A 17,899-nucleotide genomic window follows, 5' to 3' on the forward strand; every position below is an offset into this window, starting at 1 on the left:
GGGAGGAAACAGAGAGCTTTCCCCAGCGAGTGGGACTATAGTAGAGAGGGGAGTGAGAGGAGGGGAGAGGATGTATCTGTTTGCGTTGGAATCAGTGGGCTTGTCAGACAACAGAGAGAAGAAGGGAAAGTGAGGAAAGATATACAGAGAGAGAGAAAGAGAGATTCCAAATGCATAGCAGCTGGCAAAGGGACTCCAGACATTGTGTCAAAGCCTGGGAGGCAGCCAATGTGTAGCCCCATAGCTTATACAGGGAGAATGTCTTTAAAATCTCTGAACAAGACTGTTATATAACTGCATTGTAGATTATTGAACGCACCAAATGTCTTATTTGAATGTACATGTATGAACCTTGACAATTTTGACTTATCAGTGCTCACTGGATGTAGTTGTTTTCTTCTCAAAACACTAAACACACAATTGTGGTGTGTGTGTGTGTGTTTGTGTGTGCATGAGTGCCCTGGATATGTTGTGGCCTAGACGATGAAATCAAATTTTCACATTTGAATATAAGTTTGCTTTTCTACTATTTATTCAATATTTATTTTACATAAGTAATTTATAGCTGTGTTATCATTAGTGCATGGCTACTCCAGCGAGCACAAAGCACAGAGCTTAACTAAGAAATTGAGGGAAGAAAACATTTGTAAGCAAAGTAATAAATGTGTGTTAATACATTTTGTGTTCTATTATATGTTTTTTCACATCTCGGGTAAACTGGTTTTGTCTGGATAAAACCATAATTATGACACAGAAGACTGTCTGTCTCTGTCATTCTCAGTGAATATTAGTGTGTTGATGGTGCCCTCCAGTGGATATAAATGTAATTGCAAGAATGGAACAGCATTTAGCATGATTGTACATTTGGCCCTTTGCTTTGGGGATATACAGTGCATTCAGAAAATATTCACAACCCTTGACTTTTTCCACATTTTGTTGTGATGCAGTCTGACTTTAAAAGTGATTAAGTTGAGATTTTGTGTCCCTGGCCTACACACAAGACCTCATATTTTTTAAATGGAATCACGTTTTTCAAAATGTTTATAAATGATTTAAAAATGAAAAGCTGAAATGTCATCTTTCCATTTGAGTCAATAAGTATTCAACCCCTTTGTTGTTGAAAGCCTAAATAAGTTCAGGAGTACAAATTAGCTTAACAAGTCACATAAGTTGCATGGACTCACTGTGTGCAATACTATTGTTTAACATGATTTTTAAAAGACTACCTCGTCTCTGTACCCCACACATACAGTGAATTCTAAACACAGATTCAAACACAAAGACCAGTGAGGTTTTCCAATGCCCCGAAAAGAAGGGCACCTATTGGTAGATGGGGGGAAAAAAACAAAAAAAAGCAGACATTGAATGTCCCTTTGAGCATGGTGAAGTTATAATTACACTTTGGATGGGGTATCAATACTCCAAGTCACTTCCAAGTCCGGCTCCAGGCGTAAGTCACTTATGTGTGGTTTTTTTGGAACTCTGTCTGAACTTATTGTTGCGAGTTAGAATAGTAGAATACACAAGGTGCAAGTTCAAAATATTGTTTTGTCTGTCACTGACAGTCACTCAATTAGCCATGTCAGCTAACAATTTTTAGATTGCTAAGTTTGACTGGCCAGTTATCTAAACTTGGGGCATGTTTGTAGAAATGCAGTAAATTAGCTTTAAAACTGCAAATAATTCTGTCTGCCACATGGCAAAATGAGTAGAATTGCATAGAACGTGTTATAAAATTTCAAAATTTTCTCTCCACTGCATGGCAAAAGTGTAGAACTGCAGAAAACTTTCTTTAAAATGGCAAAAATGTCTCTGTGCCCCATGGCAGATGTGTACAACTGCATGAAATTTGTTATTTATTTATTTTATTTAACCTTTATTTAACCAGGTAGGCTAGTTGAGAACAAGTTCTCATTTACAACTGCGACCTGGCCAAGATAAAGCAAAGCAGTGCGACACAAACAACAACACAGAGTTACACATGGAATAAACAAACATACAGTCAATAACACAATAGAAAAAGTCTATATGCAGTGTGTGCAAATGAGGTAGGATAAGGGAGGTAAGACAATAAATAGGCCATAGTGGCAAAATAATTACAATATAGCAATTAAACACTGGAGTGAAGATGAGTGTGCAAGTAGAGATACTGGGGTGCAAAGGAGCAAAATAAATAACAGTATGGGAATGAGGTAGTTGGATGGGCTATTTACAGATGAGCTATTTACAGGTGCAGTGATCTGTGAGCTGCTCTGACAGCTGGTGCTTAAAGCTAGTGAAGCAGATATGAGTCTCCAGCTGCAGTGATTATTGCAGTTCGTGCCAGTCATTGGCAGCAGAGAACTGGAAGGAAAGGCGACCAAAGGAGGAATTGGCTTTGGAGGTGACCCGTGAAATATACCTGCTGGAGCGCGTGCTATGGGTGGGCTATGGCTCCAGCAAATAAAATGTGCTGTTTTAAAAAAAAAATCTCTGCCCCATGGCAAAATTATTAGAATTGCAGGTAATTTGCTTTAAAGGGCAACTTTTCAACCTCATTTGCATTTTAGGGTTAGGGTTAGCACAATACCGGTGTCAACATGCGAAATTGGGTTATTTCTAAGTTTTGTAGAATTAAATATAAAGTTGAAATGTTCTACCCCGATGACATCATCAAAAGGTTTTAAAAAAATGAAGCAATATGAGATTCAAGGTGATGTGGGGAGCAAGAAAATACCCTACCTTGAGCTAGATACTCGTTCAGGTGTCACGAATCCCTCCGGAACTTTCATCACGCACACCTGTCCCTTATTCTCACCGATTAGTATTTGAATATATGTTCCCTTTGGTTTCCATGGTCTTGTCGATTATTGTTACTATGTCCGCTGGTGCGTGTGTGTACCTGTGCTGTGTGTGTACCTGTGCTGTGTGTTTTGGCTTTCGTGCCCTTGTGGATTGCGCAGATGATTACAGGTCTCGTCCTGTGGGTTAATCATTGTACGCGTGTGTATTTATTCAAGGTACTCCTCTCTCTTTTGTTTGGGTTTCAACCCTGTGTTTTTATTACGTGTTTGTTTGGTCTTCGTCGCCGTGCCCTTACACGGCACTCTGTAATTTGGGATTAATAAAAAACCCTATTACACATTCCTGCGCCTGTCTCCCGACTCTCTTCATACCACCGTGACATCCAGGTTTTGTACTTCTAATCCTACCATGTGATGTCACAGAGAAGCATTTGTTTTAGGACATTATCTTTTTAACCACAGATCATAGACGCACACTGTTTTCACATTCACTGCCTTTATTTTTTCCCCTCATTAATCTACACACAATACCACATAATGACAAAGCGAAAACGGGTTTATTGAATTTTTTTGCTTATTTCTTAAAAATAAAATATACATTTACATCAGTATTCAGACCCTTTATTCTGTACTTTGTTGAAGCACCTTGCGCAGTGATTACAGCCTTGATTCTTCTGGACGGAGGGCCAAATAAAAAAATCAGCTGCGCACCTACTGTGATGGCTCTGTCAGTAATCTTTAATTTTCAACAGACACAAAAGACAAATTTCCTTTATATAAATATCCCCATAACATGAACATTAAATGAAAGAAACCGGTATTCAGCACCATCAGTAGACTATATTTTCTATTTTAGCAAAAGTGGGCTAAATTTACTTCAAAGAAAAAACAATAATAGCAATTTTCTATCATCCACTCAACTGAAATATTTTTAAAATATAATTGGATTGAAATACAAAAAAATAAAGTGCAAAAATCTATTAATCAAAAACAACACTTTGTTTAAGGAGAAGTAACATGCAGTGAAAACAAATATTAAATTTTAACTTTTAAACTTGAACTGAGTAAAAACTCTAAATATGTTGAAGAAATCCTCAGAATTGAGTGGAGGTGTTCAGCAGTAAGTCGACTTCTGTGTGATGTTTTGTTCAGGTTCATCAAAGAAAACAGTTGTTCACACAGGTATGTGCTGCCAAACATAGACAACGTTTGAGCAGCCTGGATGCGCAGCTGGGGCATTGTGCCGGGGAGGAAACGGGCGAACTCCGCAGCACCCACTGCCGCATATTTTGCCCTCAGTGCATCATTGCATTGGAGGTCAATCAACTCCATTTGGAGGTTTGGTGGTGAGCTTTCCACGTCAACAGCAAATGGGTTACCGAGCAGTTCCAACCTGCTTTTTTGTGCTTCAAAGTCAGCAAATCGGCGTCGAAAGTCAGCGGCAAGCATACCTATTTTATCAGCCAACTGTGTGCTCGGGAACGCACTGGTAGAGAGCTTCTCTTTCATGGTCTGGCAGCTGGGAAAGTGGCTCAAATTTTCTTTCTCACTGTACTGTACATATCAGAGATGACACGATCCCGACCCTGCAGCTGCAAGTTTATTGCATTCAGATGACTCGTAATGTCACACAGAAAAGCCATTTCACACAGAAACATTTCGTCTCGGAGTTGTGTTGTGTCTTTCCCTTTGCTGTCCAAGAACAGACAAATCTCCTCACGAAGCTCGAAACATCTTTGAAGCACCTTTCCCTGGCTTAGCCATCGCACCTCTGTGTGATAAGGCAAATCACCATGCTCCGTTTCTAACTCCGTCAGAAATGCCTTGAACTGGCGGTGATTCAAACCTTTGGCTCTGATAAAGTTAACTGTGCGCGTGATGATGCTCATTACATGCTCCATTTTCAAGGCTTTACCGCACAACGCTTCCTGGTGTATGATACAATGATAAGCTGTCAGCTCACCTGTCGCGTTTTCCTCTTGCATCTTTTCCCGTATCTTCGCCACCAGTCCGCTCCTGTGTCCACACATCGCAGGTGCTCCGTCGGTTGTCAAACCCACGAGGCAGCTCCATCTCATTTACACATCTTGACACCTCTTCATACAAATCATGCCCCGTAGTTGTGCCATGCTTAAAGCCAAAAACTCCTCTGTCACACTTAGGTTGGAGTCCACTCCGCGGATGAAAATTGACAACTGGGCAATGTATGACGCTACAAGCTTGGCACACCTGTATTTAGGGAGTTTCTCCCATTCTTCTCTGCAGATCCTCTCAACCTTTGTCAGGTTGGATGGGGAGTGTTGCTGCACAGCTATTTTCAGGTCTCTCCAGAGATGATTGATATCCGGGCTCTTACTGGGCCACTCAAGGACATTCATAGACTTGTCCCGAAGCCACACCTGCATTGTCTTGGCTGTGTGCTTAGGGTCGTTGTCCTGTTGGAAGGTGAACCTTCGTTCCTGTCTGAGGTCCTAAGCCCTCTGGAGCATGTTTTCAACAAGGATCTCTTTGTACTTTGCTCTGTTCATCTTTGCCTCGATCCTGACTAGTCTCCCAGACCCTGCTGCTGAAAAACATCCCCACAGCTTTACCATAGGGATGGTGCCAGGTTTCCTCCAGACGTGACGAATGGCATTGAGGCCAGAGAGTCCAATCTTGGTTTCATCAGACCAGAGAGTCTTGTTTCTCATGGTCTGAGAGTCTTTAGGTGCCTTTTGGCAAAAACCAAGTCGACTGTCATGTGCAAACAAACTCATTTTACTGAGGAGTGGCTTCCGTCTGGTCACCATAAAGGCCTGATTGGTGCAGTGCTGCAGAGATGGTTGTCCTTCTGGAAGGTTCTCCTATCTCCACAGAGGAACCATCAGGTTCTTGGCCACCTCCCTGACCAAGACCCTTCTCCCTCAATTGCTCAGTTTGGTCGGGTGGCCAGCTCTAGGAACAGTCTTGGTGGTTCCAAACTTGTTCCATTTAAGAATGATGGAGGCCACTGTCTTCTTGGGGATCTTCAATGCTGCAGACATGTTTTGCTACCCTTCCCTAGATCTGTGCCTCGACAAAATCCTGTCTCAAAGCTCTACGGACATTCCTTCTATGTCATGGCTTGGTTTTTGCTCTGACATGCACTGTCAACTGTGGGAACTTATATAGACAGTTGTGTGCCTTTCCAAATCATGTCCAATCAATTGAATTTACCACAGGTGGACTCGAATCAAGTTGTAGAAACATCTAAATAAGGTATTTCTGTTTTTTATTTTTAATACATTTGCAAAAATGTCTAAAAACCTGTTTTTGCGTTGTCATTATGGGGTATTGTGTGTAGATTGTGAAGGATTTTTTAAAATCCATTTTAGAACAAGGCTGTAACTTAACAAAATGTGGAAAAAGTCAAGGGCTCTGAATACTTTCTGAAGGCACTGTATGTAGACACTGGTTTGTTGCTGAAAATGATGAATACGAGGTTAATTTCCCTTTAAAAGTCTCCATATGGGTAGAATTGAAGGAAATGTGCTTTAAAAATGCAAAATGTATCTCTGCCAAATTGCAAAATTAGCAGAATTGTTTGAAATCTGTTATAAAATTGCTACATTTTCTCTCCACCCCATGACAAAATGTGTAGCACTGCAGAAAATGTGTTTTAAAACTGCAACATTTTCTGTACGTCTCATGACAAAACGGGTAGAATTGCAAATGAACTTTAAAACGTACATTTTTCTCTCTGCCGTCAAGAGGGGGGGGGGGGGGGGGGCGCTACTAAAACATTTTGCCCTCTTGGTGACGGGGCCCCTCAACCAAATCTCGCTTAGGGCCCAAAAAAAGCTATATCCAGCCCTGGTCACTACAAAGACAGGTGTCCTTCCTAACACGATACCAACCTAAATGACAGAGTGAATAGATGAAAGCCTGTTTAGAATAAAACATATTTCAAATCATGCATCCTGTTAGCAATAAGGCACTAAATTAAACCTTCAAAAAATGTGGCAAAGAAGTTAACTTTATGTCCTGAATACAAAGTGTTATGTTTGCGACAAATCCAACACAACATATCACTGAATACCACTCATATTTTCAAGTATGGTGGTGGCTGCCACAGGTTATCGGTATGCTTGTCTTTGGCGAGGACTATTGAGTTTTTAAGTGTAAAAATAAGCGTCATAGAGCCAAGCACAGGCTAAATCCTAGAGGAAAACCTGGTTCAGTTTGCTTTTCAACAGACCATGGGGAGACAAATTCACCTTTCAGCAGGACAAAAACACAAAACACAAGGCGAAATATACACTGCAGTTGCTTACCAAGACAACATTGAATGTTGCTGAGTTGCCTAGTTACAGTTTTGACTAGAAAATCTATGCTTGAAGAATTTTTTAAAGTATAATGTGCAGATATTGTACAATCCAGGTGTGCAAAGCTCTTAGAGACTTACCCAGAAAGACTCACAGCTGTAATCGTTGCCAACAGTGATTCTAACTTGTATTGAATCAGGGCTGTGAATATTTATGTAAATGAGATATTTCTGTATTTCATTTTCAATAAACGTGCAAATATTTCTGAAAACGTTTTCATTTTTTGTTATGGGGAATTGTGTATAGATGGGTAATGAAAAAAAAAGAAGATTTAAACCATTTTCAATTTAAGGGGTATGAATACTTTCTGAAAGCACTGTATCCCACAGAAAGCTAAGTATTGAAATAACCAAATCTAGTTTACGTAATGATTTAGAGACTGAAAATATTCTGAATATACAGTGGGGCAAAAAAGTATTTAGTCAGACACCAATTGTGCAAGTTCTCCCACTTAAAAAGATGAGCGAGGCCTGTAATTTTCATCATAGGTACACTTAAACTATGACAGACAAAATGAGAAAAAAAAATCCAGAAAATCACATTGTAGGATTTTTAATGAATTTATTTGCAAATTATGGTGGAAAATAAGTATTTGGTCAATAACAAAAGTTTATCTCAATACTTTGTTATATACCCTTTGTTGGCAATGACAGAGGTCAAACGTTTTCTGTAAGTCTTCACAAGGTTTTCACACACTGTTGCTGGTATTTTGGCCCATTCCTCCATGCAGATCTCCTCTAGAGCAGTGATGTTTTGGGGCTGTTGCTGGGCAACACGGACTTTCATCTCCCTCCAAAGATGTTCTATGGGGTTGAGATCTGGAGACTGGCTAGGCCACTCCAGGACACTTGAAATGCTTCTTACGAAGCCACTCCTTCGTTGCCCGGGCGGTGTGTTTGGGATCATTGTCATGCTGAAAGCACCCAGCCACGTTTCATCTTCAATGCCCTTGCTGATGGTAGGCTTTGTTACTTTGGTCCCAGCTCTCTGCAGGTCATTCACTAGGTCCCCCCGTGTGGTTCTGGGATTTTTGCTCACCATTCTTGTGATCATTTTGACCCCACGGGGTGAGATCTTGCGTGGAGCCCCAGATCGAGGGAGATTATCAGTGGTCTTGTATGTCTTCCATTTCCTAATAATTGCTCCCACAGTTGATTTCTTCAAACCAAGCTGCTTACCTATTGCAGATTCAGTCTTCCCAGCCTGGTGCAGGTCTACAATTTTGTTTCTGGTGTCCTTTGACAGCTCTTTGGTCTTGGTCATAGTGGAGTTTGGAGTGTGACTGTTTGAGGTTGTGGACAGGTGTCTTTTATACTGATAACAAGTGGTACAAGGTGCCATTAATACAGGTAACGAGTGGAGGACAGAGGAGCCTCTTAAAGAAGAAGTTACAGGTCTGTGAGAGCCAGAAATATTGCTTGTTTGTAGGTGACCAAATACTTATTTTCCACCATAATTTGCAAATAAATTCATTAAAAATCCTACAATGTGATTTTCTGGATTTTTTTTCTAATTTTGTCTGTCATAGTTGAAGTGTACCTATGATGAAAATTACAGGCCTCTCATTTTTTTAAGTGGGAGAACTTGCACAATTGGTGGCTGACTAAATACATTTTGGCCCCACAGTATCTAATCAGATTTATGTAGCCCTTTTTCTAAGCATGTAGCATTTTAGCCAGTGATGTTCAATTCATGATAATCCAATTTAGGTTTGTGACTAAGTGTACTTTGTAGTGAAGAGGGTTGATGATGAGTAATGCGATCTTTTGTGATCAACCTCTAAAAGTGTAATATAGGGGAAATGGTCTAGCTCAGAGAGTCGTACAGTGAATCACGCAGAGCATGACATACAATAGAAAGACCAACAGCAGCATAGAGAATTAACATGCCTATTTCAATAGGCCAACATAATGTGAAGGAGTTCTGGAGAATATATCAGATGTTTCATATTTGCTTGCTAGGCTTATACCCTGTATATCCATTTGATTCTATATGTATTTTATTCTATTTCTCTGTAAGCAAATAATGTAACGCTCGTCGGAAGAAGTGGACCAAGGTGCAGCGTGGTACGTGTTCATGATACTTTATTTAATCTGAACACCAACCAAACCAACGTCACGTTCTGAAGGCTACGCAGAGCTAACAAAAAAAAAAAAACCTAAGCCTAAACCACAACCTAAGGTGGCCAAAGAGGCTGCCTAAGTATGATTCCCAATCAGAGACAACGATAGACAGCTCCCTGATTGAGAACCATAGCCGGCCAAAACATAGAAACCCAAAACATAGAAATAAAGAACATAGAATGCCCACCCAAATCACACCCTGACCAACCCAAATAGAGACATAAAAACACTCTCTAAGGTCAGGGCGTGACAAATAAAGTGAGAACATTATTGTTTTAACCTGTTTTAAACGTACAGTATACTCCCATTTTATTTGGCATATTGTCAGTACAGTGCTGTAAAAAAAGTATTTGCTCCCTTTCTAATCTTCTCTATTGTTACATATTTTTTGATACTGAATGTTATCAGATCTTCAACCAAAACCTAATATTAGATAAAGGGAACCTGAGTGAACAAATAACACAACAATGATATACTTATTTAATTTATTTCATAAACAAAGTTATGCAACACTCAATGCCCTTGTGTGAAAAAGTAAATAACCCCTTTCACTCAATAACTGGTTGTGCCACATTTAGTTGCAATGACTCCAACCAAACGTTTCCTGTAGTCGCTGATCAGTCTCTCACGTCAATGTGGAGGAATTTTGTCCCACCTTTCCTTGCAGGACTGCTGTAACTCATCAACATTTGTGGGTTTTCAAGTCCTTTCACAACATCTCAAATGAGATTAGGTCTGGACTTTAACTAGGTCATTCCAAAACCTCAAATTTCTTTATTTTTAGCCATTTTCATGTAGACTTGATTGTGTGTTTTGGATCATTGTCTTGCTGCGTGATCCAGCTGCGCTTCAGTTTCAGCTCACAGACGGATGGCCTGACATTCTCCTGTAGAATTCTCTGATACAGAGCAGAATTCGTGGTTCCTTCTATTAAGGCAAGTCGTCCAGATCCTGAGGCAGCAAAGCATTCCCAAACCATGACACGACAACCACCATGCTTGACCGGTGGTATAAGGTTCTTACTGTGGAATGCAGTGTTTTTTTTTTTTTTTGTTGCCAGGCAAAATGGGACCCACTCAGACCTGCAGCATCAGGTAGGTTCACAGCGCGAGCTGCACAGCCTCCTCATCCTTTGGTTTGGCTTCTCTTCAAGGTTACCCACCACTTTGGCATGCTAGGAAGGCCTAACGTTTCAACTCTTTATATTTCCCCCTTTTTTCTTTTCAATGTTTTAATTGTAATTTTCAAAGCTTTACAGGTTTATTTCAAATAGTTCATCTTTTTTTTTTCCCCACCTCCTTTTTCAACCCTTTTTTAAAAATGAAAAATAGGTGGAAGATGAAAAGGTGTGTTTAGCTACTGTAACTGCTATATAGCACAATCACATGGCTACATCACAATTACAGCTGATGCCAGTTCAGGATATTAAACCCAATGATCCTTTCCTTTTTAGTGATAGGCTACCCATTCCAGTACTGTATGTATTCACGTCTGACACTGCACCATTGTCCTTGCTTTAAAATTAACACTTAAAAAATAAAATCTGGTTCTTTTCCCACAGCACTGTCTTTATCAGTCTCATATTGCTGAATAACAGGAGGGGCCGGAGGAAGGAGAGTTACACTGAAACCTGCAGAGGTCCAGAAGGTAAGATGGACAAAAGGGCACTGACTTCACATTTTTTGAACCTGTTTGAAACGTCTGTCTGAGCCTAGGACACAAAGACTTTCAGGCATTGAACAATATGTTAACTGTAGTGTCTATATAGGTTATACTGTTGAAATGTGTCTTTCTATCTCCTAGAACCACATCCAAGCACGAAAGTCTTTGCTTTTGGTCTCCTGCTCCTGGTGGCCGTCGTCTATGGTAAATATCATCTCTTCATGTTGAACCATCCTAATGTTTTTATTTTCAAAAGTTCAGATAAAAAAACCTTGATAGTAGGTCGATAGTGTGCACTAGACTACACACTATGACTATGGCCAGTGACTTTCAAGGTTTAGTTTTCGTTCATGTTTCTCTATATTTCTCTCTTTCTCTCTCCCCTCTCTCAGGTGAGGCTCTGCAGTGCCATAACTGTATCCGGGCCACGCCAGGCAGTGGTGATTGTGTGGAGACTGTGGAGACCTGTCCTCCTGAGCTGGACTCCTGTGCTGAGCTGGACGCCTTCCCCTTATGGTGAGTCCCAGCACCATTCAGTCGGCATGGCATATAGCCACAATCACTGCAGAGACGCCACAGTGCCTTATTAATCCGACCAGAAATCAATCAAAGACACACACACACACACACACACACACACACACACACACACACACACACACACACACACACACACACACACACACACACACACACACACACACACACACACACACACACACACACACACACACACACACACACACACACACACAACAAAAAATCTATTTACTAGGTAGGCCTACAAGATTATCACTCAGTTGTCAGTCATTACCCACTGGACAAAAACTGGTTGAATCAACGTTTTTTCCACGTCATTTTAACCCACAAAAAATCTATGTGATGAGTAATTGGATTTGCAAAAGTTAATCAATGTAAGGGCATTTCCTCTTTTTTTCACCCAGCTTTTAACCTAAATCCAATGTCATGGTGACATTTCTTGTTGATTTCATGTTGAATTCACGTTAGTTGACAACTCAACCAAATGTAATCAGAACTAGATGTTGAACTGACGTCTGTGCCCAGTGGGTATCATCATCATCATCTCCCCCCTCTCTATCTTTGTCTCTCTATTTCTCCAGAGAACACCTTCCACAAGTCCTGCTTCAAGATGATGGAGTGCCTGAAGCTTGGTGTAAACAAGGGTCTGAGAGTCACCTGCTGCAACTGGGACAACTGCAACGTATAAGACCCATGGCCCATACTCACCTTCTGTATCATTGGTACAGTGCCTTGCGAAAGTATTCGGCCCCCTTGAACTTTGCGACCTTTTGCCACATTTCAGGCTTCAAACATAAAGATATAAAACTGTATTTTTTTGTGAAGAATCAACAACAAGTGGGACACAATCATGAAGTGGAACGACATTTATTGGATATTTCAAACTTTTTTAACAAATCAAAAACTGAAAAATTGGGCGTGCAAAATTATTCAGCCCCTTTACTTTCAGTGCAGCAAACTCTCTCCAGAAGTTCAGTGAGGATCTCTGAATGATCCAATGTTGACCTAAATGACTAATGATGATAAATACAATCCACCTGTGTGTAATCAAGTCTCCGTATAAATGCACCTGCACTGTGATAGTCTCAGAGGTCCGTTAAAAGCGCAGAGAGCATCATGAAGAACAAGGAACACACCAGGCAGGTCCGAGATACTGTTGTGAAGAAGTTTAAAGCCGGATTTGGATACAAAAAGATTTCCCAAGCTTTAAACATCCCAAGGAGCACTGTGCAAGCGATAATATTGAAATGGAAGGAGTATCAGACCACTGCAAATCTACCAAGACCTGGCCGTCCCTCTAAACTTTCAGCTCATACAAGGAGAAGACTGATCAGAGATGCAGCCAAGAGGCCCATGATCACTCTGGATGAACTGCAGAGATCTACAGCTGAGGTGGGAGACTCTGTCCATAGGACAACAATCAGTCGTATATTGCACAAATCTGGCCTTTATGGGAGAGTGGCAAGAAGAAAGCCATTTCTTAAAGATATCCATAAAAAGTGTCGTTTAAAGTTTGCCACAAGCCACCTGGGAGACACACCAAACATGTGGAAGAAGGTGCTCTGGTCAGATGAAACCAAAATTGAACTTTTTGGCAACAATGCAAAACGTTATGTTTGGCGTAAAAGCAACACAGCTGAACACACCATCCCCACTGTCAAACATGGTGGTGGCAGCATCATGGTTTGGGCCTGCTTTTCTTCAGCAGGGACAGGGAAGATGGTTAAAATTGATGGGAAGATGGATGGAGCCAAATACAGGACCATTCTGGAAGAAAACCTGATGGAGTCTGCAAAAGACCTGAGACTAGGACAGAGATTTGTCTTCCAACAGACAATGATCCAAAACATAAAGCAAAATCTACAATGGAATGGTTCAAAAATAAACATATCCAGGTGTTAGAATGGCCAAGTCAAAGTCCAGACCTGAATCCAATCGAGAATCTGTGGAAAGAACTGAAAACTGCTGTTCACAAATGCTCTCCATCCAACCTCACTGAGCTCGAGCTGTTTTGCAAGGAGGAATGGGAAAAAATGTCAGTCTCTCGATGTGAAAAACTGATAGAGACATACCCCAAGCGACTTACAGCTGTAATCGCAGCAAAAGGTGGCGCTACAAAGTATTAACTTAAGGGGGCTGAATAATTTTATTTTCCAATAAATGTCGTTCCACTTCATGATTGTGTCCCACTTGTTGTTGATTCTTCACAAAAAAATATAGTTTTATATCTTTATGTTTGAAGCCTGAAATGTGGCAAAAGGTCGCAAAGTTCAAGGGGGCCGAATACTTTCGCAAGGCACTGTATGTGTGTGGCTGGAGCCCAGTTCAAATGGCAATGAAATACATTCAGTATAGCAAAATTACATTTGTTATCTTTTGCTCCTGATTTCAACATATGTCGAAATGTCATAAGAATAACTTGTTTACATGTGAAACAAATTATTCATCATCCAACACCACCTCTTACATAAACTACGCACACCAGTCAGTTGTTTTGTTGAGCTTTGATATTTCTAAAGGTTCTTTACACCCTTTCCCAATGTGGAATGTCCCAGTGTGGAACATGACACTTCAAACCTTTGTCTTGTGAAATCCGGGAATTTCCATTCCTTTACAGAGAGACTACTTGTGCTAAACCTGAATAAATAGATTGCACAATATCTCACACAAGTGACTCATAGATAACAGCTTTATTAGCATACTATGCTGTATAAAAGGAGAAGAAGAAGGAGATGAGAGAAAAGGAAGCTACACCTAAAGGAAATACAATCAGGTGAGCAACTACTCTACTATCCTCAGCACCTAATAACTTTGTCTCATGATACTGTGCTACTGGGGTTGTGAAATGGTTGGTTGCAGAATGTTTCTGCACATTTCAAATAAACCAGACTTATTGTTGAACATCCCACCTATTGTCGGAACGACAGTTCAACAGACTCCTGAAGAAAGACAAAGGAAAGATTAAAACTATATGTTTTTCTCTCCTTCTCTTGCTGCTGGCAAGTAGCTTTGGTGAGTCTGCCCATCAAGGTCTTCATCTTATTTCACGTCTTTATTTGACAGGGACAATGCCAAATAAACACATTCATCTGTACCAGATTAAAGCTTGCTTGCTTATTCTTATCTCCATTCTTTAATCTCCAGTCTCCCAGTTTACACAATGGATAACCAGACTCCCTCTAATACAACAGAGGTAATGTTGTTATTCTGTTTTCTCCAGGAGAGGGCCTGAAATGCAACCGTTGTGTTGGCAAAGGCTGCAGGAACACAGTGGAGACCTGCCGTGTTGACCATGACACCTGCGGCACGGTCTTATTCAAGCCCCCACTCCGTACGTATCTATTATCCCCATTCACTAGGCAGTATTCCCTGAGTTTCATCTGTATATATCCCTTCACTAGGCACTTTACTATGTGTGTAACCCGAGGATCAGTAACCAATCGGTAAAACACAAAAAGCTGATCCTTTTGATTGACATCTAAGGAAACGTTTGCTATTTCCAATCAATAAAATGTGCTGGTTTGTGTCTTCTATATCTGGTGTTTTACCCTGTCTCGCTTCGCTCTCTCCACAGCTATCTTGTACTTCAAGAGATGCATGAAGATGTCAGAATGCTTGTTGCTGGGAAGCAACAAGGACATTGATGCCTTTTGCTGCACCACCAACCAATGCAACTGAGAGACACATACTCTGTCTAACATACAATACAGTCAATTTGTTGTACTAAGCTGAATATCACTAAATAATGCACATGATTGAAACTGTTAAGAAGTAACATAAAGTTTAACTTTTTTCCAAACAGTTTGCATTTAATTATTATTTCTGTTTGACATAATTCACCTGTGATTAGCCAGGTGATGGCCTGGAACATGAGCACTGCACTAAGCAAGTTCAGTTTATATATGATAAGTCATATACAAGTCATATACAGAACTTGTTTATAGTCTATATTATGTATTACCCAATACCACAGAAAATATAAACTCCATTTAGTTAGCATTACACACTGTCCCGATGTGGAATGTCCACATACGGAACAGAGCAGACCGTGGATAACTATAGTTTTAACTATGCTTTGCAGAATGTAAGTTTTCTCGGGAAATTCACTTTTTAAATATAGATTCCAAAAAATGACTACAGCTCTCAGAAATTGACCACTTTTTAAAACTATTTGAATACAGATCTGAGAAAGCAACTCCTTCAAAAAGTATTTGAATACAGATCACAGGAAGTGACTACTTTTCTCAAACTATTTGATTGGCTGCCTTCAACTAATGGTAGGGCTGTATTTGGAACTTTGGTTCCTGATTTCAACATGTCGTAATTTCATAAGTTGTTTACATGTGATATGAATGATTCATCATCCAACACCAACTCTTACATAAACTACGCACACCAGTCAGTTGTTTTGTTGAGGTTTGATATTTCAAAAGTCTCTTTACACCCTGTCCCAATGTGGAACACAATTGCTGTTTTGTGGCACGCCCTGTTTCTGCAAACGTTTGTGTCTTGCGCAATCTCTCGGGAAAACCTGGAATTTTAATTGATTTAGAAACAAACATTATTATTGCTACAGATGTAACGTGTGCGCTGGGAGTCTGGAAGCAAGTTCAGGGAGTGAATAATTTAATAAATGAAAACATAATACAAAACACGAACAGCGCACAGGCATGAAACTGAAACAACGACGCCTCGGGAAGGAACCAAAGGGAGTGACATATATAGGGAAGGTAATCAGGGAAGTGATGGAGTCCAGGTGAGTAATGACGCGCAGGTGCACGTAACGATGGTGACAGGTGTGAGCCATGATGAGCAGCCTGGTGACCTATAGGCCGGAGAGGGAGCACACGTGACAGTACCCCCTCCCCGACGCGTGGCTTCAGCCGCAGGATGTCATCCAAAATCACGATCCTAGGGATCAGGAGCGGACCAGTCACCTCACCTCTGCTGAGGCACGGGAAACCTGTCAGTCCGGATGAGACGCGGGAGCATGGCAACCTAGAGTGCTGGAGAGAGCATACGTGACGGTACCCCCTCCCTGGCGCGTTCGGCTCCAGCTGCAGGACGCCAACCAAAGGGACGATCCCGGGGATCAGGAGTGGACTGGTCACCCCCGCTGAGGCGTGGGAGCCCGTCGAGCCCGTTGAGGCGTGGGAGCCCGTCGAGCCCGCTGAGGCGTGTTAGCCGGTCGAGCCCGCTGAGGCGTGGTAGCCGGTCGAACCAGCCAAGGCGTGGGAATCAAACAAAACGGCTGAGGCCTTAGCTCCAGTTCTGACACCAGGACCCGACATCACCTCCAACACGAAAAAAAAAAAAATCCCTGATGCTTCCCTTTGGGCACAACTAAGATGGCGTAGCAGTGAAGACGTGCGTGTTTGTTTGTCCTCTCATGTACTTTTGTATTTTTCGTATTTTTCGTATTTTTCGTATTTTTGTATTTTTTGTATATATATTTCAATTTATTTTCAATCTCTTTTTGATTTTTAATTTGATTATACCTTCCAATAACCTGATAACTCACCCATTGTGATACGGAATCGCTATTATTTTTTAATTTTAGAACACATTCAAGAACCTCCAGCAGCTAACCAGCTAATTAGCTACAAGCTATTTAGTCATTGTTAGCCACTGCTAGCGGCTTTTACCTTCTGCACAGACACCAGCCCTGTTTTTATCCTGGATAATACTTGCTAGTCTACCAGTATCGGACTGTCTCTCCACAACAACGCCGGATTCCTGCCGTAATCCCTGGACCACTACTTCTGATCTTCACAGCTAGCTTGCAGCTAGCTAGCTCACAGCTTACAGCTAGCTTGCACTCACCGTGGTACCCAGTACGGAAGCTATCCCTGAGGCCCACCTCCCGGCCTACTCAACTGTTCACCCGAACCCCACTCATACACGGCTAGAGCCCAATACTCCACCGGATCCTTGCTGTAAACTCTGGACCTTGGCTCTGCTACCGATTGGATATAGTGGCTAACGCCACTGCCACGAAGCTAGCACCAGTTAGCCGTGAACCAGCTAGCAAACTAAATTCCGCAATACCTCTTTCGCTATCTGGCTTGGATTCTCTGTCGACGCAGCGCCCCGCCGCACCACCACGACTGGTCTGCCGACGAATACTCCATCCGCTGTGCCTTCATCCGGCCTCTGTCGGAGCAGACGCTCCTACTAGCCCAGGGCTACTAACTTTAAACCCCCTCAGCTCCCAGCTGTGCCCTGGACACCATTTGTGAATTGATAGCTTCAGAGTTTGTTTTGTTAGGTGACCTAAACTGGGATATGCTTAACACCCCGGCAGTCCTACAATCTAAGCTAGATAACCTCAATCTCACACAAATCATCAAGGAACCCACCAGGTACAACCCTAAATCTGTAAACAAGGGCACCCTCAAAGACGTTATCCTGACCAACTGGCCCTCGAAATACAACTCTGCTGTCTTCA

At 41.4% G+C, this 17,899-nt stretch overlaps 1 long non-coding RNA gene across 1 annotated transcript; it reads left to right on the forward strand.

The window, feature by feature from the left end:
* Positions 1 to 14,246: 14,246 nt before the first annotated feature.
* On the forward strand, positions 14,247 to 15,146 carry LOC139372535 (uncharacterized). The gene is made up of 3 exons (XR_011627463.1): positions 14,247 to 14,463; positions 14,672 to 14,782; positions 15,026 to 15,146. It is a non-coding gene; the product is annotated as an uncharacterized lncRNA (long non-coding RNA).
* Positions 15,147 to 17,899: the final 2,753 nt, after the last annotated feature.

This window comes from Oncorhynchus clarkii, chromosome 18 (genome assembly GCF_045791955.1).
Source record: "Oncorhynchus clarkii lewisi isolate Uvic-CL-2024 chromosome 18, UVic_Ocla_1.0, whole genome shotgun sequence".
Classification (NCBI taxonomy): Eukaryota; Metazoa; Chordata; class Actinopteri; order Salmoniformes; family Salmonidae; genus Oncorhynchus; species Oncorhynchus clarkii.